At 34.3% G+C, this 22,822-nt stretch overlaps 1 long non-coding RNA gene across 2 annotated transcripts in view; it reads left to right on the top strand.

Annotated features, from left to right (window-relative positions):
- Positions 1–22,822, top strand: part of LOC147070911 (uncharacterized) — a 163,359-nt gene that overhangs the window by 128,103 nt on the left and 12,434 nt on the right. Inside the window, exon 2 of one of the 2 annotated variants that reach the window (XR_015070898.1) lies at positions 6,915–7,034. The exons of the other annotated variant lie outside the window; for it this stretch is intronic. This is a non-coding gene — a long non-coding RNA (uncharacterized LOC147070911). Of the gene's footprint in view, positions 1–6,914; positions 7,035–22,822 lie in introns of those variants that run through there. 2 annotated transcript variants of the gene reach the window in all.

Here is a 22,822-nt window from a genome sequence, read left to right as displayed (position 1 = left end):
AATTAAATAATGTTCAATTATATGAAAAAAATATTGTAGATAGGTACTTATATTGTTTTATTTATTTAATGTATTTATGGTTTTAAAGTTATCTAATAATTTCAACCACCAAAATAATTAAAACAGTTAACTTCTGACTTACCTAAATTATCATTTTGTAGAGAAGGAAATGTAGAATCATATTCAATTTTCAATAGCTATCTCAAAAACAGTGAAAATCAAGTTAAGTAGGTATCTAGTTGTAGTATTGAGGTGACGATTGTTTTAAGTACTTAAGGTGATACATCAGTGCAACGGCAAATAATTTTCAACTATAGGCGCGAGGAAATTTTGCACTCGCTCCCATTCGGAGAGAGAACGTGGAGCTGAAAATACGTCATTTTGATTCGTGATGGCGACGGCCTTATTAATTCTTAAATCGTGTAAAGATGACTAAAAACGTTACCCATTTACTTTAAAAAGAAAACATGTCAATGAATATATTATTATTGTTACTGATAAAACAATAAACAGAACATTAAATGGACACATGTTGGATTTATAAGACAAATTATATTTGGTTTGACATGCGTCATTTGCACCCGCGACCCGCAATCCGCGCATCGCCTGGCCACGATCTTTTTAGACTGTGCCCCAACTAAGGTATGGCCTTAACATAAGTATGACTGACAAGTACCTATTTCTGCACTTTGACCCACGAAACCTAGCTACTTTCAAAGGTGATTTCACCAATACACACTTGCAATAGAAAGAAACAATGAAATAATAGTGACCAATTAACGTGACATATAAACCTTAAGAAAAAAAAACGATTATACCTAATAAATTTATTAACACTTGTTATAGGTAAAGTCTCGTAAAATTGTATGCAGTAGTACTAAATAACTATGTACGTATTTATTTAGTCAAAATCTACGTATTAGTAGGTACTGGGTGAAAAAAAGCTCGTCTTTTGGTCCGTAAAAGCTCCCAGTATTGTAATCCCATTCATAGTTAAAAAGCTGCGGATCGGGCGGGCGTAGAGAGCTTTATCTACACTTGCATTTTTACTTGCTGTTGTTAGTTTTACGGGGCTTTTGTGAATTTTTTAAACGTAATGCTTTCGAACAAAGCTTCCTAACGTTTTTATTTTAGCTTTTAGTTATGTTGTCTGCCATTTTTTTTGTTTTACAGCTGACTGTTTCGTGTTATAATCTCTTTATATTAAAAATATGGTGATTTCATGTGCATTTTATTCACAAAATAATAATAACAATTACCTACCTACGTTAAATTCTTTTATTCACAAAATATCATTTTTGGTTTTATTATAAAATTATGGCTTATTTTTATTAGTTTGGATATACAAAGTACTTTTCGGATTTCATCCAATCGTTGTTTTGTTGTTTAATTGTTCTACAATCCGACGTAGTAGGTACCTGGGCTGTTTCACGAAGAGATTATTAGCCACATACTAAACCCATTAGGTAGGTGCATGGTATGGGACAGTGGTGCACAACCTATTTGAAAGAAGGGCCAATTTATCCATTTTCTAATTTTTCATAGTCCGCAGTGAGTAAAAATGTTGAAAAATAATGATATATAATAAATACTAAACGAGATAATATACATTTTTAATTATTTTTAATTTGATAGCTACATATCAGTTACTACGATCACTCTCTTATAACTTAGTATAATATAGGAAATTAGAATTTTGTCATATTTAATGAAAAATTTGGTGAAGTACCCACTTGTTATTTTGGGCGGCATGTGGCACACACACCACGATTTGTGTATCACTGGTCTAGGATAAAATACATATTGAAAACTGTTTCTAGACCTATATTCGAAACGAATTTATAATATTGTGCATACCAGAGCGTTGGAACAGACCCTTTTTTGAGTTGCTCCGCTCCAGCTCCGCTCCGGGACCTAATACTTGCTCCGGTTCCGCTCCAGGGTCTGCTCCGCTCCGGGGAAAAATTTTTAATGTATATAAATGTTTGAAAAATAAGTAGTTTTAAAATAATCGACATTTTTATTATTAATTTTATTAAACAAAATTCCGACAGTAAGTCGTCTCTCATTATTTGCCTCTTCTATCAAAAAAGTGAGGTTATCACTTGGCAGTGTTGCCATATTTCAAATAATTCCAGTATTGCAAAGTGTCAAAATGATATACTACGAGTATTTTCATTGGATTTTAGGACGAAAATTTAATAAGAATAAAAAAAAACATCCGGAGCAGTGGAGCACAACAAATTTTCGGTGCTCCGGGTTAAATCCCATTGCTCCAGTGCTCCTGCTCCAAGGCTCTGGTGCATACTATTGCCTCTAATATCACATAATACCTATATTGTATCGAACATGCTTAATTTGAAACACCTCGCGTAATAGATACTTACCTAAATACGTCCGGCGGCACTCGAGCTCGCATCCAATCGATTCGCGCCAATGTGCTATACATATTGAGCCATGTTTGTCTTACCTAATAACGACCAAATTAACCAGTAGGTACCTAGTATATACCTACATCTAAACGCGCTTCACAAATTGAAATTCACACTGGTCTATCGAAGGTGTTTTCAAATTATCTATGTTCACAATGAAGAATGTTATACTCTTAAATCATGTGAATTATTTGTTGAATAAAAGAATATATACTTTATTATACCATATTTCCTTATTACTAAATTTTCGTTTACATTCTTCGATATAAATGCCATCATATATTTCAAACAGCTCCAGATTCCGTTTACCGTAGTATCACGTAAGCTTTTTACCAGACAATAATGGCCTTAACTCTGAACCTAGGCTGTGTTATTGCAACCGTTTGAAATCCGGTTGCATTTTTATTATTTGTTCCGCGAATACGATACAATGAATACGCGAATACAGACTGACTGTAATACGGCTTTTTGCGTTATTCGTTTAGCATAGAACCTTGTACGCGGGTCATGTGCCGGTTTTATTCTTCTTTTAAATATTTCAAAAGGTGAATTTTTAGTACCCACTAGAAATAGTCAGTTTTGTGTGCGCAATTTCTGAGCGAATCAGTTGTACGTTTTCCATTCACGTTGCAAGGAAACTTTTTACCTTTATTGAGATTCACGTCTTAAGATTGAGTATGTTGCCTGCATATTCACCGTGTTTACCTGCTGATAAATTTTAAACGGTTTTTAAGATAGATAAAAAAAAACTCTTGAACGTGTTTTGTATATACACATTAGGTATATATAATGTAGCACTGGAAAAAAGTTTCCTTCTGCGAACATCCCACATTTCAGTGTATATGTGCGGTAATTTTGGTAAGAAACAGGACATATTAAAAGAGGCCCTGAACAAAAGAAAGCGATGCATTAATATTGATGTATTTACTGATGTAAAATGTTCGGTGGAACTGCACTAGTACCAATTACAGAGATTCTAAAGTCATGAAATACAGCGACTTCCTTTGCTACGTTTTCCGTCAATCTTTCCTTGGTTAATAAGTAAAGGAATGCCATACTGTTGTCCTGTTATAATCACAATAGAGACTGTTTTTCTCGTAGCTACGCAATGACATTATTAATGGACAACGCACTCGATACAGTAGCTAGCGAGTAAATTCGCGCATAGCGACATTCGCACATGTATAGGTAGACGTCACGCAATTTCCATTATGCGATATCACGCATCGGGAATTTGTAGCGTTAGTTAATGGCGTTAGAACAGTGTTTCTAGTGTCAATGTTCATTTGAGCGAACCCGTTCGAACCGAACCATTCGGCAGACCCGACAAAAAGCATCGGGAATTTATAGCAATATCACCTTTATTGTAATGGCGTTAGAACAGATTATGCCATTCGGCAGACCCGACAAAAAAGTGAGTGTCATTTTCTTTCCAGATGCTACGTCCATATTAATGTCATTGTAGCTACGTATTACTTCACTACGTTCGAATAATACACATCGAATGAATATTTAATAATTCATATTATAATTGAGATCTGGGTCATAGGAATCCGATGACAACCACAACCCTAATGCTGGCTGACCTCCGTTAGGGGATGGAATGATAAGAAAAGTATCATCATTTGTATTGTCAGTGATTCTATGAATAACCAATATAATATGCAATAGGTAACTTGACATCATCACAGATTGGATGGGTTCCCATATGCCACCAAATACGAGAAATTCTCGTGTGGAATTAAGTAGGTACTTTTTTAAATCATTAAGTATTGTGTAAACATTCAAGACTAATTTTCGGCATTAATCTACTGTTAAATTAATGATTTACAGCAATCGTAAACATTTCGACGTTTCACTTCTTTGATGTCTTAATTTTTTGCTTTATAAATTAGGACAAGAAGCAACAGAAGAGCAGATAAACTGAGGAGATAGCTAAAGAAACATTAGTAAAAAAGATGTAGCTCAATATCAGTCTTTTATTCAACAGATAGATGCCGGAGACAGCTTTTTCTTTTTACTGCAGTTTTTATATCCGGCTAAATTCGCTGACAGCAAAGCGCAAGGGGCCATAATTCTTCATTAGTTTTTCAGATAAACAACATCGCGAGACGCGTGACAAACGTGCAGTGTACGTTGGGTTGCTTTTTACTTCTGAATTAAGGTGTTTTTATTCCACGTAGCCGAAGTCTTAAAAAGTATTTTAAAGGCGGAAACATACTGGGAACATACCTAGTAGGAATATAGTTTTACAATATATATTATCTTCTTCTTCGGCCATATCCGTGCCTTAGTTGGAGCATATGGACATCACGAGGTGCCTCCAAGAATCCTTGTCGCTCGCCAGTCTTCTTGCATCATTCCAGGTCAAACCAGCACCCCGCTGCTCCGCCGTATACACTCTATAGATAGTATTTAGCGGCGTTGGCTTGGCTTGAAGAACAGGCATGCCGGGTTGAAATTATCTTCTGGCATCCGCAGCACGTGGCTGAGCCAGGTCCAACGTCGCCTCTTCACTCTTAGCGTGATGAGAAGCTGTTTGGTGCATTCTCTTATCTCCTCGTTGCTCCTAAAGTCAGTGCACACCCAATATCCGTCGAAAAAATTTGTTTTAGATTTAGAAGCTCAGTATACGGTTGCTCTGAGCCTTCGTAAGGTGTCACGATTCGCTACCGTAAAGAAGCGTCTAATAGGCGACATTTAACATTATACAGTAGAATGTTCTACGAATCCGGAGGTTTTGACGTGCAGTTATTTGAGAAAGTTTTTTTTTTAATTATATGACATTACACTATTAAGAAACTCACTTATTCTACTATAATAAATTGTCTCCTTATTTAATACACTGGCTATAATGTTGCTAAAGAATTATTTACACAGGAAGTGCAAATCTGTAAGTAGAGTAAGAAATTTCAGCTTTAAGCTTTGACAACGACAAACTTCCATCAAAGCTCTGACGTATATAATCAGAAAGTCCACTGACTGTTGTCTTAGGATTATGCTAATATTTACTGTTCACAAAGTAATAGTTCTTCACTACGGGTCGATACCATGCCTTACAAATTGGGCCACGTCTTTTCCCTGTACAGGTAAGTATAACTAAACCATTCCGTTTCCAGAGTGCGTGAAAGGGAGACCTTTTTGGGTGTGTAATTTGCATCAATTATTACGTCCAACCTTATCGGCAAAACCCCCGGCGCTACTTCCTCGATTTTTGTATAAATAAAAAGTCCGAATTATCGTTGGCAGTTATGTTGCCACTTATGTTAAAACGTTAAAAGAACGGACCTTTGACATACAAAGTTGTACGGGATTAGTGATTTGTTGTAGGTATGTAAGTATTTATTGCGTCCACCAGGAAACGGAAGTTAAAATTCAAAACAAATTTCGTTGTTGGTTATTTTGGTTACAGATTAAAAATGATGGATAGAAACTATAGTAAATATGACGTACTGACCGTAAAATTAGGACATATTTAACAGCGTGTCCGGAAATTTGTACGTATAAAGTTGGCCATATCACAGTTTACAGTTAGCGTTACTGTTGTATCGGAAATATATAGTCGCATAGTATTAAGATCAAAATCATGGCTAAATAAATCACGTAAAAATACGTAATAGTAACTACCGGAATACAAGGGAAAGACAGAAGAAAATAAGTATGCAAGTACATTAGAAATACTATAAATCATATAATTTATATAAAATTACTATCTAAAATAAAAAAAATTAAAAAAATACTAAAAATATCTGATAATAATGACAGCGTTATTATCAGATATTTATACCAATCAATATCAAATTGATGTTCTTATTGAATCTAATAAAATTGGAACGTTACTGTCTATACTGCTCTACGAACAACGGGTCATTTTTTATCTCAATGCTATATTATCATCTCTTTCCGGCACGACTTTCCTTGTAACCATCTTACAGTATAATCAATCAATCGATAAAGTTAATTGTTTTACCATGTCTGATCCTGATCCCAAGAAGATTATAAGTATGGGCCTCACAGAGTAGAATTTTTTTATTTTTTCGAAAAATGGATGTTACTTGCTCGGCCTATTCTGATTATTTCAATTAACAATAGAATTTTCATGTTATATTTTTGTTGAATTCGTATTCAAATTGTTATACTTACTTACGTCTGCAATGTCTACCTGTTACAATATAAAATTTAAAAACTAATACACGAAATACTATATAAATAATGTGTATTACTGGGTTAGCGGTCCGCGAAATATTTTATTGGTCCGCAGGTGTAAAAAGGTTGAAAAATACTGCCCCCAACACACAATATGTCACCTATGTCCTAAATCGAAATATTTATACGTAATGTATTTTTATACGATAGTACGTACTACATACATAATTATTATATTGAAAGTAATTTCTGTTATGCCGACTTTTACCCGCTCAGCAAGATTCAAGTAGATTACCAGTTACAAAATATCTAATATTTTTTTTTCATTTGTTTCAGGTAAGAATTACATTCTTATTAGGGCTTGGCTGATCCATCAGATGCTGAAAAAAGTGGAAAGCACCCAATGGTCCAAATAAAAAAAAACTATGTAAGTTTTACTTATTTTAAAACCGTGGATACGTATATTATTTAATTGATCAATTAATACAATTCATTAAAATTACCTATTGGTACCTTTCTACTTTGTTTTGCCACTAGATGGCGCAAATGTTTATCATACATTTCCAATGCAAAGATTACAGTCTTAAAGAAAGGACTCTTCACAATTTAAATCATAATATATACGTCGTTAGTTTGCTAGTGCCATACTTAAATATTGATAAACATTGTGTTTTCAATTTACTTTATTTATGTCACTAATATTTTAGGTATATTATGGTTAAATGCTCGTTAATAAATTATTTAATTACAATAATTCCAAACGTTAACTAATTGAGAGTATACGTTTTATAATTTTCCACTTTTTACTATTCTGATACGCCTCTGCCTGATTACCTAGCATATAATTAGAACAAATTATATTCACTTGTATTAATATGCAGTAATAAATAAATAGATAATATAAATATTAAAAAACACCCACGATGGCCACGCGGCTTAAGCGTTGGCCTATTGCGTCGTGGGTCCCAGGTTCGAATCCTGAGTGACAAATACACATATTGTTTTTCAATTTGTGTTTGAGTCAGAGTATAGACCTAATAGGTTGAGCAAGTGGCTGACATCCATTTCTCGTAAAAACAAAATCTGGCAATATAAACCTCCACCTCCACACAGGCCCATATGATCATATTAGGATCGGACATGGTCGAAAAAACAATATTAGCATATATTACATAATTTTCATCCGAGAGCCGGAGTGCAAAGTTATGAAGCATTATACTCTACCTACCTGATGTTTACTATTGAGTCTTCTCCGCTAATCGTATATCGTTAACTGTGACTTGTACGAAAACATTTGTACGAAGGAAATTTGACCGAAACCACAATTCACAAACGGTAGAAACACATCGAAGACAAATGAATTCGATTATATTACTGAGTTGTTTATTACTTTTAAATGCAATGCCAAATAATGATTATTACGGTGGGTAAGTTAAAGAAAGGTTCTTACTTACCTTTTAGATGTAAGTCATTCTGAATACGTACAGCAAGTAGGTGTTATTCTATCAAAGCGATCTTCGCTCTATCGTCTGCCACGCTAAACATTTCAGTATACCTGCCCTGCGCTCGTACCCAATTTTATAATTTGATATAAGTTTAACATTTTTATTTTCAAATAAATGTATATGTATAAAATAAAAATGCTTCATTTTTTTTAATTCGTACAAATTACCGCTTTGGCAATTGATTTCACATTCTTTTCGGTCAACCTTCCTTCGTATAATTCAAATATAACCACAATATGCATCCCTATTAAATTTGTGCTAGTGTTTAGACGTATATTATCTTACGTTCTAGCTGAATCTGAACGTGTTTACCTATCACTGACCCATTTAGCCGCCCGATCGCAAGTCGAGATAACGAATGATAAATGAAATATCGGGGCGTTTGTTTATATCCGGGGGTTTTCCGGCTTCTAAGTCATCCTATGAACAGATTTGCGTCACACACCACGCCTAGGTGAACTATTTATCAACAAACATAGGGGTGTAGTAGGGTAGTAGGATTCTGTCCATATTGTATAACATTATTAAACAAACTTTTAACCTTAACATAATCTCTCATTAATTAACATGCTGACATGAAATAGTACAATATTGTATTCGTTTAAGTTTAAAGGAGGTACGGCACGGCCTACATAATAATCCACTAATGTAGAAAAAGTTAGATAATTATGTACATAACTTTTGCTGACGACGAGAGTTCAAACTTTTGAAATATAACTGTGTAGGTATAGAATAGTGTAGAATAGATACATCAATCGTATTATTTAGACGTAGGTATACTTAAAAGATGTTCGATAGCTATGGACGCTGAATTATATGTCATGGAGAGTTGAAGCTTTCGAGCTGTGTTGTATGGTCGCATCCTCAAAATTCCTTGGATTGCCCGGGTGACAAATGTTAACGTTCTGAATCGGTCGGGAAATGACCGGGAAGTTCTGCGTAGTTTCAAAACAAAAAAAAAACAACAGTACCTCGGTTAATAATGTATTAGAGGAATCCCCAACTTGGCATCCAAGAAAACATCAATGGCAAACATAGCTTGGCTTAAGAACATCCGTGATCGGTACGGGTACAGCTCCACCGAAATTTTCCGAGTAGGAGATGATAAAAATGATCGCCTTAATGGTGGCCGACTTCCATTGGGGATGGCACGACAAAAAGAAGATAATATTTTGACAATTTTTAAAATCAAATATAGTTAATGACAACTACTTTTCAAGCGGCACCCATCCACGTTGGCCAAATTCATAGAACAATTAAACTAAACTATCTATGAAGCTTTGAGTACTGACTTGCACCTAAAACTCTTACAAAATACGTAATAAAAACTATCGATATACAAGGGAAAGATACTAAAAAATATGTATGTAATTAAAATAAATAATTACAAGATAAAAAGAACTTTTTATATACAACGTTTTTAAATTTTCTTTTGAATCATATAAACTTGACTTGACTAGCTTAAACGATCAAAAAAATGCACTTTATAGAAATAATACTGAAATGTCATTTTGACATGTCATATTGATTTCCATAGTAACGCACGTATATATTAATAATTTAGTTGCTAGGACCCCAGACCCCTAGCAACCAATAATGGTGTCGAAATAACTTTTCATACAAAACAGAATTAACTGAAAATGAATTCAATTCTACTTAAAGATGGATAAAAGTATTAAAAAATGCATTGGCATCGTGTTCTGATATATTCTATAAGTTTCAAATGTCTAGCTAGTCTGGAAGTTAGTTAAAAATCGATTGCAAGATTTGTACCGGACAAAGAACCACCGGACAAATAAGAAAAACGTTGTAAAATACAGAACAACGTGTATTTTTTTCATCTCCTTCCGATAAGAAAGCTCACGGCTAACTGCGCTACGGTGAAATGTAATACGTACAATTTAGATGTAACCAATTAATTATTGTATTGTATTTTTTTTTTAGTATTGGGCCGTCGATGTTTTTCATTTATTCCTCGTAAACCCTTTATCAACCACTTCTATTCATAAATACCGTGATGAAAGTAAAACAAACCTTGTGTCTTGTTACATAGATATTTCAATACGAATTCAATAATTTAATTCGTACCTTTAACCAAATCAAATCAAACTTTCTTATTGGCCATAACCGAATGAAGGCAACCTGATTTAATTTAGTGTATGTTTGAATACGGTTTGATAATTAAATTTAATTAGAACAACTTGACGAAGTCGAATGATAATGCACAGGCTAATAAAGGGCGAACCGTATCATATTATTATTTCTCTTATACTCGTATGACGCCCCCTAGCAAACGCTTTGAAATTTATGCACGCCTTTGACATAACAAGGCGCCTTTGATTGTATACCCTGGCGTGATGAATTGCTTCATTATTTATCAACTTAGGTATAGGCTTCGTGAATCGCTTACCATCCGACATTTTGGCAGACTTATCTTGGCGCTCACTCGACAAAATGGCATAAAATTTGTCCCACAATTCGAAATCTCACCCACCTCTTCGCCTTAATACTAATAGAATCTCCGCCATTCACGTAGGGCTTGAGGCCGTTTGCGACGATTTCGTACAATTTACATTTTGCATTATGTCTTGTGTGTATTTTGAATTTCAATTTGCAACCGCTAACTTTTTAAAGCTGTGGGTCGTCAAAGGGATGAATAAAAATACTTAGTCATAAATACGTCACTATTCTTAAAAAACCTTTCTTTTATTGTGGCTCGGTATCTTGTAGATTTATTTTTCATTGCAATCTGTTATATTAAATTTCATGTCTACAAGCTGATTTTAACTGAATCTTCTTCTTTTCTCGCTCATTTGATGATAACCGAAGATTGTAATCGTTTTGGAATGCAGTTATGATTTCTACTACATGGACTCACCACCCTTCACGATCACCTGCCTGTTTTAGGGTAGTATAAAGACTACCCATCCCTGTGGGCTCCTCCGATTACCCTAAATCATTTCGTCCAAATCCAATAACTTTACTATACATTTTATCATTTTCAATTCAAATTTATTTCAGTATTTTACGTATAGTGAACTTTATAAATTATAAATTTAATACGTTCGCACGTTCATACGAAACAGAAATCTATAAGAATATAAAAAAAACAGTAGAAAGAGTAAATCAAAAAAATATAAGTAGATACAAGAAATTTTATGTGTATAATATACATATATACATATATATTATGTAATAGGGATTGCAATACCGATATTTCAAAACCGGTATCCCAGTATTTTTCGATACCGAAATACCAGTTTTAAAAATCAAACAATAACGATATATTCGGTATTGAAAGTGGAAACAAAATGTAGATATTAATTATCAAAAAGGACGACTGTATTTTTTGTCGAGTACGCGATGTATGGTTTACTTCCGTGGTTTTTCACCGTCCTTGGTGACCAGCAATGACACATAAGCTATAAAATATTAATATTTTTAATAGTTTTTTACATATACCTAATATATTTATTGGTAGATAATTCTGTTTTTTTCTATTATATTAGGAATACCGTTATTCCATCCGTATGTATTGCTATCCCTAATATGTATATACTATAAGTAAGTATATACTATAGGTACCTACTTATAGTTTATACTAATCTCTTGTTAATTAATTTTCAAGTAAGTCGACAGAAGTTCTCTACCTATTGCCCATATTTCTTTTTACCATTTTAGCAAAAGTTTTTATAATTTCGACGAAAACAGTTTTAAAACTGCTGTTTTATCACTAAATTTAATTCTTAATAGCTTCCGTAGCGGTGGCACACAGGAAATTTTGAAAACGTTAATTTTATTGGAGAACTTAATTACAAAAAATGTAACTACGCTGTTTCGTGACGCCATACACAATTTGTTTCTCTAAATTGAATTTAAAATGATTTCCCAAATTAATTTCTAAAATTATAAGTACGTATTATTTTTCGATTAGGTAAGTTTTAACTATGAGTAAGTAGGTTCGTAATATTTTATAATGAGTTTAAACTACAGAACAGATTATTAAATATAATTCAGATATGCTATATACTCACCCGGTGTACTTCCTTGTTCCTATATAATTTTTTGTATTTACACATTTATACTGTAGAATAACTTAATACTGATCTATCTCTTTTGTTATGTACTTACCTAATATTGTTGGAAAAAACTCGACTACAAATCGCAGTCCTCAGTTCCCAATGAATACAACAAAATATTCATCAGAATCACCTCCGCCTTGCGCTACTAAGAATTTTCCAGGGTTTTTGCAAGGCGGTTTCATAGGCCCTGGCCGAATTCAAGTTAGCAATACCCGATGCGGGTAGAAGAACAGTTTTCAATAAGGCATATTCTCTCAGCCGGCACAATTTTCATTTGACTAGCATCAAGTAGAGTAGTTTGCGTGCCAAAGTCCTTAATAAAGGCATCTAGGAAAAAAAAATATTGTTTTAATAATATTTCGTTGTTTCTAAATGTCATGTTGTGATCGTCTTAAACTTATAAGTTGTAATGTCCACAATATGTAAAATAAATGAATTGAATTGAAAAAAAACTATATTTTGAATGTGTGAGTGTCCTACGAAAATGAAACACACATTATAGACGTGCAATAGTGTGCGTTGCAACTTTAAATACACCAATATTGAATGAGCGTCAGTGCGTAAACCGAGAGCAGTTGTTAGAACGAAGGACAAGTTTAAAATAACGTATTATTGACATGTGTTTAAGAGTATAACATATTCTTCCACACTCAAGATGGGTTCCCTGTTATTCCACACCCGTTAAGTAATTCAGTTCCCATTAATTCTGTATTCCCTGATATACCCTCTTGCACCTCGCCTAGATCATCTCTCAATATGTTTGAATTTACATGTTTCACAAGGAACAACATAAATTTATTTTATTTATAAAACATTGAACATTGTATAAAACATTTGAATAAGTACAATTTAAATATTATTTCTTTTGAAAACGACTGTTCAAAACTACAATACTTCATGATGCCCAATGAGAATAGTACGTTATAGTAGCAGTGAAATAATCGCAGAAACTCTCACGCTTGAGAAAATTATATATACTATGTATTATGTATTGTCACCTCATCGGGAACCGAACCAGGGGCCTTGGGTTTAAAGAAGAGTTAATTACGCATTGGACGACGACGGATACTAAAATATGTAAACTGGCAAGTTTGACCATAGTTCAGGTTGAAATTATATTGTTTCATCGGAAGTAACTACGCGTGTTCTTGTGAAATGTCGTTTTCAAACATAAAAAAAACTTGTTTCACTACCAGATTTAAATTGATTACCTACCTAGTCCTTTGCAGGACCAGTATTTTAACAAACACGTATGAATCTCAAATTAAATACATGTTGGTTTTTAAATTAATTAATAATCGATAAAAAAATTCAATAATATTTTTGTAGGGTGAATACAAGTTTTTAATGGCTGTCCAATCCGATATGGCTCATTGCCGCCTCCCAAAAAGGATCCATAACAGCTTTCTTTTTTTATGAGGAATGTTTGTTGACCATTTGTCAAATTATTATATCCATACTTTTGCTTCAGAAACGTAATAATTATATTGTACTTCTATGACTCCGATACATAATATAATAATACCTCTATGCACAGTTGTATAAATAATAATGGATGTCAAAGCTATATCTACCTGTATATTCAATTAGATTTGCCATATGGACAGGATGAATTCCTTTACTTCTACTGTGGCATAAAAAAACTCATTTATAAGGGCATAATAAGACATTAAAATTCTCCTGCTCAAAAAAATATTTCTTGAAATTTTTAAGAGAATTCCGCAAAACAACCCCTAATACCGGCCCGCGCGGGGGGTGTATCGCGTCAATTCGAGATATAAAACACCCTTATATGTTAATTCGCGCCTTTTTTTACGTCCGGCCATTCAGCGTCGCAGCCCGGCACTTTGATTATATTTTACTCACTTTATCGCCCAACAAAAAGCATAACTGACTTTTGGCGCGAGAGCGGATGCTCGACACCTTCAAAACGCGAGTGTAATTTTCCCGCCGTTTTGCATTTTCCCGCGCTGTCACGTAATTTATTCGATAGCCCCTGAAGATAGGGGGGCTCTCCTCTTAGCTGGAATGGCTTAGTTTTATTTTTATTTCTTTACTAGACTCGCGAATGTAAGATCTTGACAAAATGACTACGGCACACGCGGCGAATACGCTTAACGGAAAATCGCATATACCTACCGCCAAAAGCGTACCCTTTTCCTCAGATTTATTTATAGACGTAAACAACCAAAATAAAAACTTTCCTTGGTAATCCTTTTTTTACACAATATTTTCAAATATGCAAATATATACCTACTGAGCTTTCAATCACATGATACAGTTAAATGTCTTAAACCCGAAATTCCGATAGCGAAAATACTAAAATTTCGTAATTTTGCATCTATTTTTATATAGCCTGTATTCTAAACTACTTGGCACTAACGACCATTCAGGTCCATGGCTGACTGCACAACCGTTCTCCAGGAATCTCTTTACCGAGCTGTCACTCGGTAAATTCAAGGAATTTTGAGGATGTGTAATCAAATTTTGTCTTTTTGAGATTGTCTCTTCTTCGAGCTATGTGTCCAGCCCATCTCTATTTAAGGCTTTTAATAAACTCTATTACATCGAAAACACTTGTCTGCTTCCTTATCCACTCATTCCTCTTTTTGTCCTTTCGCGTTATGCCCAGCATGCACCTCTCCATACGATGTTGTGCTACTCTAAGTTTCTGGATCTCTCTTTTACTTAGGGTCCATGTTTCACACGCGTATGTGATCACGGGAAGCACACACTGGTTGACCACTTTGCGCTTTAGGCACAGTGGTGTGTCACTTTTGATGATATTATTCAGGCGGCCAAAAGCACTCCAGCCTAGCTTTACTCTGCGAACAATTTCATAGAATATACATCCATCTATAGACACTTGTTGTCCCAGATAGATGTAGCTTTTCACCGGTTCGAGCTGAGTGCCACTGATGAGGATCTCACATATCACACATGTCACATATTATATATTAATATAGTAGTAGGCTGAAGTTAATGGCGTATTGAAAAGGGGATACAGTATTTTTTTGTTAAAATTAAATTAAGAACCCAATTATTTTCAGAAGTAAAATAATTCGTATTTTTTTTAATTTTCTTTACCTATTTTCTGTTAGTTTTAAATTAGGCAGGGTAAAACAATTTATTGGTAGGCAACATCTGTCAACAGTTAATGCCCTTTTTGACATAATGCTCGTATCAATTATTTTGTACTACATATTTCCTCGTCGCGGCCTATTGATCGCTTTTTTATATCGAATTAACTTCCTGTAACATCAAATTTGCATAAAATAGTACATTCCTATTATTATTTGACATGAGTGTACAATATTGACTATAGTATAAACGCAATAGTTTTTAATGCATACCTAAGTAGTTTTTTTATTGATGTGTTTTCCGACGACAATGGAAAGCATTGGCGTAACAAAAACACTTTAAAGTAAATTGTTTTATTATAATATATCTAGTTTACCTATTGTGTTTATTTGGTAATGTAATTGTAATAAATCATCATAAGTACTTATAGTTTGCGTTTTTTTTCTATTAAATGAATAACATGCCAATGATAAGCGGCTCTCGTGGTGCAGTGCGCAAGGCGCGCTTTTCATCCGGGAGCTTTAGGTTCGATTGCAGGTGAGGACACAATATATATAGATATATAAGTATAATATCTAATGATTAAAACAAAAAACAAAAAATATTAAGGTACAAGTCTGTTCACTGAAAGCCAGGCGGGAATAGTGGCAATTTTCTTAGCCGATTTCGGCAAAATTCATGAATTCAAGAATGATAACCTAACATAACAAATAATCCATTATATCGGGTATTTTCAAAATGTATTTGCCGCTGGCTTCTGTAAAGGTTTTTTATATAACCCTACAACCTACATGTTATTTATTGTCTATGGTTATTTATAGACCATAGTAACAGTTGTCTTTCGGCCTTCCTATAATGTAGTCGACACGCCCCACTGTCTGTGTCTCTCACCGTATCTAAATTCCAAAATAATGTAAACCTTTCAACTCAAACTAAAATCAATGTGATAGTCATTTCTTAGTGCCGTGTTTATCCGAAATTCCATAAAATAAAACTAAGCAAATACCAACTCCGTGTATTATTCATCACTGCCCGAATATACCATGTCACACACCTCAAGCAACCTTCTGGATTTTAAACATAACATCGGAGGTAAGAAAACATCATCGTCATCCCACCCCCCGGATACTTCCACTAAATAGACAAGAACCAATATTAAATAATTTTATTTTTCGCTATCAAATAGTAAGTCTTTTGCCACACTACATTTGCTCCAGATTTGAAATATAATGGGTAACACCATTTCACACAACATTTTCAAAAAAATAGATTCAAAAGAGTTCCTTGACTTTTCTTAATTCATTATACTATTATTTCTATAGACGTTTTAGTGATTAATGATGGAGATTGCCATTTTATATTCAGGTCATTATTAAAGGTAAGCCATATTTAAAGATTAATAATTCCATTATATTTTAACCTTTCTTCATAAGCTGTCGAAATAAAAGCTCAAAGAATTTAAACACACAAAATCAATAATTTATTTTGTAACCTTACCCTATATTGTTATAATGGATTATCTAATCCGAGTTTGTAACTAAATACTTTGTTTTCATACATAATAAAATAACTGCTCGCAGTTATTATTTGTATCGATAGTGAAACGCAATACTGCTTTATTTGTGTAAGTAAATATTGGGAAAATAAAACAGAGTAGTTTCCACAAACGTAAATAATAAAATGATCCTTATACAAACAAGAAAAGTTGAACAATGTATAGTCAGTTTTAAATAAATGATTCAATTAAAAAAATAATTCTGTTATACATATTCAGTGTATTATCATTAAACCGCATTGACAAAATACAATATGTTTCTTAATGCACCATTGCACACAGCGTGGATGCAATATTTTTGGTAAAAAAAATCTGCAGTTGCTTGCAACAAATTTCACTAGACAAGTCACAGTCAGAAATAGTCCGCATCACAGACTTGCAACTTTTCTCAGAGTTTTGATTTACGGTTATGTTACTGTCGAGACGATTTTGTTGATGCAACAGAGATATCGGTCTTCAACATCGTGGGTACTGAGCCATCTCTTCTCATTTACTTTGAATCACCAGCTAAACACGCCGGTTATACAAAAACTCATTATGAATCTTCATCATTATCGGCATAATATGAACACGTTGTAGAAATACAAAGAAGAACTTTAGAAATACGATCTCACGTTAAATACTCACATGACGTCTTGCAGGAGATGAGCTGTTTTAGACGTGTGAGGGGATGATGATGCATCGAACTTGAGAAACTCACTCCTAATTACAAAAACACTGGATGAGGTTCCTGGGTTTAAGCTGCCACACAATATATTGCATAGCAAAACCGAATCCGTTATGGGTATTATAGGTGTGCTTGTTGCATAAGAGTCCCTACTTTGCGGTGGTGGGATTCAAACCACTGAACACATCGTGAAGTCTTGCAAATTGTATGATTTTCCCAGACGAGTTACTGAACCCAACCGGTGATGCTTTGCAGGTTCCACCGTCACTCTAGCTTTGGGTCGTAATATGATTATTGAATGAACGCCTCTCCTTAAAGTCGCTGATTTTTTCAGTTTATCCTCTTTCCTTTTTCATAATATTATAATGCATCTGAGAGTGAGACGATTAAGTCAAAAGCTAGACGTTTTCAAAATGTAGTACTGTAGGCGGATGCTTCGAATCTTGTTGACGGCGATCTACAGATTTTAGAGAGACAATTTCACTCTCCTCTGTGTGCCTTCTTCATTTATTTGGTCATATAACCCGCTAAAAAGATGACAACATGAAAAAACTCGCGATGTTCGGTCGGATATAAAGTTCCTGCATACTATGCACAGAAAAAAACAGGAGCGCCACAGGTTTCGCATCTGTCTGACTGTGTGAAGACTGTCAAATGATCAAATCATCTGAGTCAAGATCCTCAATCATTAAATCCCAATGAAGAATTAATCATACATTGCCACGTTTTTTCTGTTTAACTTGATTGTACTGTTATACAACAGTGCATACCTAATTAAAATAATATTATCTAATGTATCTTAACATAAATAGTACCACGTTTATTTATGTAGTGTTACGATACGAGACTCGTCTCCAGTAAAACATTTTGTTGGTACATATATTATTCTATTTTCGATATCATTTTTGTCTCGGTAAAAGGGATCTATCTGTCAGAAGAAATGATCAAAGCCACCAAATAACTTGGTCATATCAAATTACCTACAGTAAATCGTTGCCGACGTGTTTTTGCTGTAAAACTTTTTGGAATAGTCACAGGTAGGTACAGTGAACATTTAGGTATCAGTTATCAATCACTATCTGTTATCAGTGGTATCACTTAAGGTTTCTGTAACAATCATCAATCTTCTATAGAATTGTTATTTTTGTCAACAGTAATAAAAAATAAATAACACCGCATATACCAATATACAATAAACAAAATATTGATAAGTACTTATTTACTTTTGTCAACTATTTTTCTCTAATAAATAATTATTTAAAACAGGCATTATCAATTAATTATTTTAAACATGTCCAATATCAAGTAGGTTGACATCTTCTATCCAGTAACAAAACTGGCAGTGATATATTACTCACCCATTGTCATTCATCAATTTAAAATGTATTTAGTATATTTGGTTGAGGACAATAATTATTAAAGAACAGCCATTTTCACCTTCACAAAACACACAATTTCCCATTCGTCATGAAAATGATAAGTTTTGGTCTTCTTTTCGGCACTAATCGTCAAACTATTCCCCTACTGTGTAATAATTATACTGCGTGGCGATAATGGAAAACTATGGGTCACCTTAAAGCGCGGTGATTCACACCTTCTATTTCTCTCACTCCTGCAGCAGTACGACGAGACCGCGCGGGCTTCCTCGTGGTTAATTAAAAAATACTTTGTAAACTGGTTAAAAAAAGAAATATATGAACGATTAATGCACCCCATTTAAAATTAAATTATATTATGTATATACAATTGGCGACGTATACTACTCATTCGAAAAATTACCTTTTATAAAAATTTCTGGTTCCCTTTTCCATACAGACATTATATTTGGACACATGTTATTTTTAGGTATAGGTACTATGATAGGTACTAAACTAAATCCTTAAGAACAATATATTATTGTCCATTTTTATATAGATTTTGGGTTAATTCTTCAATTTGCCGCTCTTTGGTCAACAAATGTCCTTGGTGGTATGAGATATATTACTTAGGTACTTCACATATTACAACATAAGATTCAGCTTTTGTAATTGAATTTCAGCGCCCCTGAAACCTGCCGCCCTGGTGGTGCTGTGCACCCCCAATACCTGCGCATGTCGCGTCCCTAAGTCTACTGATGAAATATTGTAATATAAGTGTGCCAAACTTTTGTTTTCTACTATTTATGTTCACACTGTTTATTTTTCGCCGTAAATCGGTTTTTAATGATTATTTATTTACGTAATTTTCATGAAACAATAGCATGCTATTACTGTTCATTGAATAACAATTCCCTTGAAAATGAAATATTGTGACAACTTTCCTTTTTAGTAATGTAGGTACCTACTTCTGTAACCTTCCATTTTTATGGTAGGTATGCCACGAAGTTAGCAAGGACGCTAAAGGAGACTCCCTTATATAATAAAATTGACAAAAATTGACTCTTTAGGCCTTTGTCTGTGATGCATCTGAGTTATTATTATGGTGGTTGGCATCCATCCAAGGTACGACAAACGTATCTGGTTTTTTCCAGATATGTCCTGCAGACTTTGGATGAGACAACTTAGACCAACATACTGGGTAAGCCAGTTCCTGACCGGCCATGGTGACCTTGCAGCCAAGCTGCACGGTTTCCTTTTGATAAGAAATACGACCATCAAGATGCTGAACACGTCCTCTAGGACTGCCCGCTGATGGGATCCGACTGATCGGAGCTGTCTGCCAGGGTCCGTCCACACACGGGCCCGATTGGCCACACCGGCTTGATATCAACCAAGGCCAACTTTGAGGCATTTGAAAAATTTGCTGCATCATATGAAAGACAGAATAATTCCGATCCCTCCTTAGATTCATCACTTTCAAATCCTGACTCCTGTTTTGGCAAAGTTTCAGTACACGGTTACAGAAGACACTTCAAGTCATTAAAGATAAATGACGGCAAAGCAAGTCAAGATTGTTTTTATTCTTCTTATTTATTTAAGCATTAAGGTGCATGGTTGCTACATCAGTCACGTGCAGGATCGATTCGGGACAAGGAAGTGTGGCACAAATCTTTTCATTTTGACACGTTTATAGCGTCATGGAAGGCGGGCGTGCACAAACCGCGGCTGCGTATACATGCAGAGTGGAGATGGGGTAACTCAAATCAGGCTTTAAAACATACGTTAAGTTTTGGATGTATTTGCTCTATCCGCTATCCGCTATCCGATATTGCATAATTATTGGGCTGAGGTAACTTTTATAGGTACGTGTCGTGGTGTCTATTCTCCTGTTTGATTTTTTCCAGACATCCTACGATGTTTAGTAACTTTACTTGCCATATCTAACTAAGGTTTTTTTTTATTTAAAACACTAAAAACCTTCCGTAGTTTCGTAAATTGGCTAAAGAAACACGTTTAACTTTTGCTAGATAAAACTCGACCAATTTGAAACAAATCACGAAGTAAGCCAAGTCGAAACTGAAAAGAAGCAATAAAAACTTCGCGCGTATATAAGTTACTGCTATGCAACTACGATTGCTGAACTTCATTAAATTTTATTTGAAAATACTTATACCCAAATGTTCCAGATTAATATTTTTTCCGACCCCAACTGTGGGTATTAAGCGATACCTCTGTAGGTACAATAATACAACAGAATATCTAAATATTTTCACAAGTAAAATGCATTATTAATTAACTATTTTTTTTTATCCAACGAATAAATCACAAGATTTAGCGGCCCACATGCTCGTCGTAGGTCAAAATTGAGTTTTTATTGTATTTTCAAACCATGATCCTGGACACTCCTTAAACGTTGTAGATAATCTATTTATATAATTTTGAAGCCTTATTATCCTTTATATTTATTTTAAACATTTGATGACTGCATAAAGTATTTTTGTTACATAAAATAGTATTCTTTTAAACCTCTCGCTCTAATATTTTAGAATATAGTCATATTTCGGTACATGAATGTGCAGTGGTGTTAAGATTTTTTACTTTTATTAATTTTTAATCGGATTTATAAAACCATTAGTATAATTTATGACGAGATAATTTTAGTAAAATATTTACGATAAAAAATTATATTGATAATCTCTGTGATCCCAAATTTGACAAGAATTAGGCATTTTATTATTCAAAAAATCGGCAAGATTAACACATTTGAAGATGTTTCTAAAGATACTTATTATAAGCTATGTCTTTGACCATTCAAGTCTGATAAACATCTTATGAATAATGATTGCTTTATAATAATTATTGACCTAAGAATAAGGTAGTGTTTTTTTGAAATACGCCATTTCTTTCGTCATTCCCCAGTAGTTGAGCTACAACATACGGCCGTAGCCATAAATTGGCAAACTATAATTGAAGTAGGGAGTAAAATGATATTGACGCGCGTGTTTGAACATGCACATTCGACGAGCATGTCCCCCCTTAAATTCTAAATATTATTGAACATACATAATTTCAATTTTGAGTTAATTGAATATTATTAGCAAGTTCAAGTAAGTTACAACAAAAAATCTTGGAGTGATCCGTGGCGTCGGTTAGTAATTAAAGTAATACCTATTTTGATTTAAAATACAAAAGCAGATCGCCAATAGTAGCTCAATTTGAAGCACAGTGAGTATTAAAAGCCATTAGTTAAAATTTGTCACAATTAAGTATGACTCCTTTAGCATAGTGGTTCTATGTGCATGAGTGCTATACCTGAGAGATGCAGGTTCGATTCCTGCAGGGTGTCTTATATATCTGTATTATTTACGTTAAAAATACAAACTCTGCATGAGGATGTCTTCACAAAATATATTTAATAACACAATATTATACGTCTTAAGCTAAGCTCATTGCTGATAGCATGTTTTCACCCATGCAAAATTGAATTTCGTTTGTTGATGTTATCACCGTTTTTGTTTAGATTTTGCATGTGTCGAGTAGGCTTGAACAATCGTGAGATTTAACCGCGCCGCGCGAACTTCTACTTTACGACACTTATATCTAATGTCACTCGAAAACTTTCAGCAAGTCGAAAATCCAAATGTTTTTGAAAAAAACATGGGATTACCGACAGTCTGAGCATGGCGTTTGAACTGTATGCCAATACTACTCGTCTATGGGCGCAGCAGATGTATCTACAAAGATGTCTCTATTACACCCATTTCGTATTGACCTGCAGGTTCAACCTGTTGCTCAAACTCGTCACTCAGGTATTGACAATCGCTCTACGTGCCGCTGAATGCCGAGAGGGATGAAGTGAAGTCATGGAGAAGGTTGTCACACGGCCAAAGCATCTGAAACATCTCGTTTGTCAGAGAGTCTTTGTCAGTAACGTCCCATAGGGGTAGGCAGATCATGCGTCGCATAGGGGCGGTACATTGTAAAGTGCGCCGAATG

The sequence above is a fragment of the Rhyacophila brunnea genome, unplaced genomic scaffold (genome assembly GCF_057557595.1).
Source record: "Rhyacophila brunnea isolate RB1 unplaced genomic scaffold, BYU_Rbru_1.0 scaffold_21, whole genome shotgun sequence".
NCBI classification, from domain to species: Eukaryota; Metazoa; Arthropoda; class Insecta; order Trichoptera; family Rhyacophilidae; genus Rhyacophila; species Rhyacophila brunnea.
This window is presented reverse-complemented; position numbering and strand designations above follow the sequence as displayed.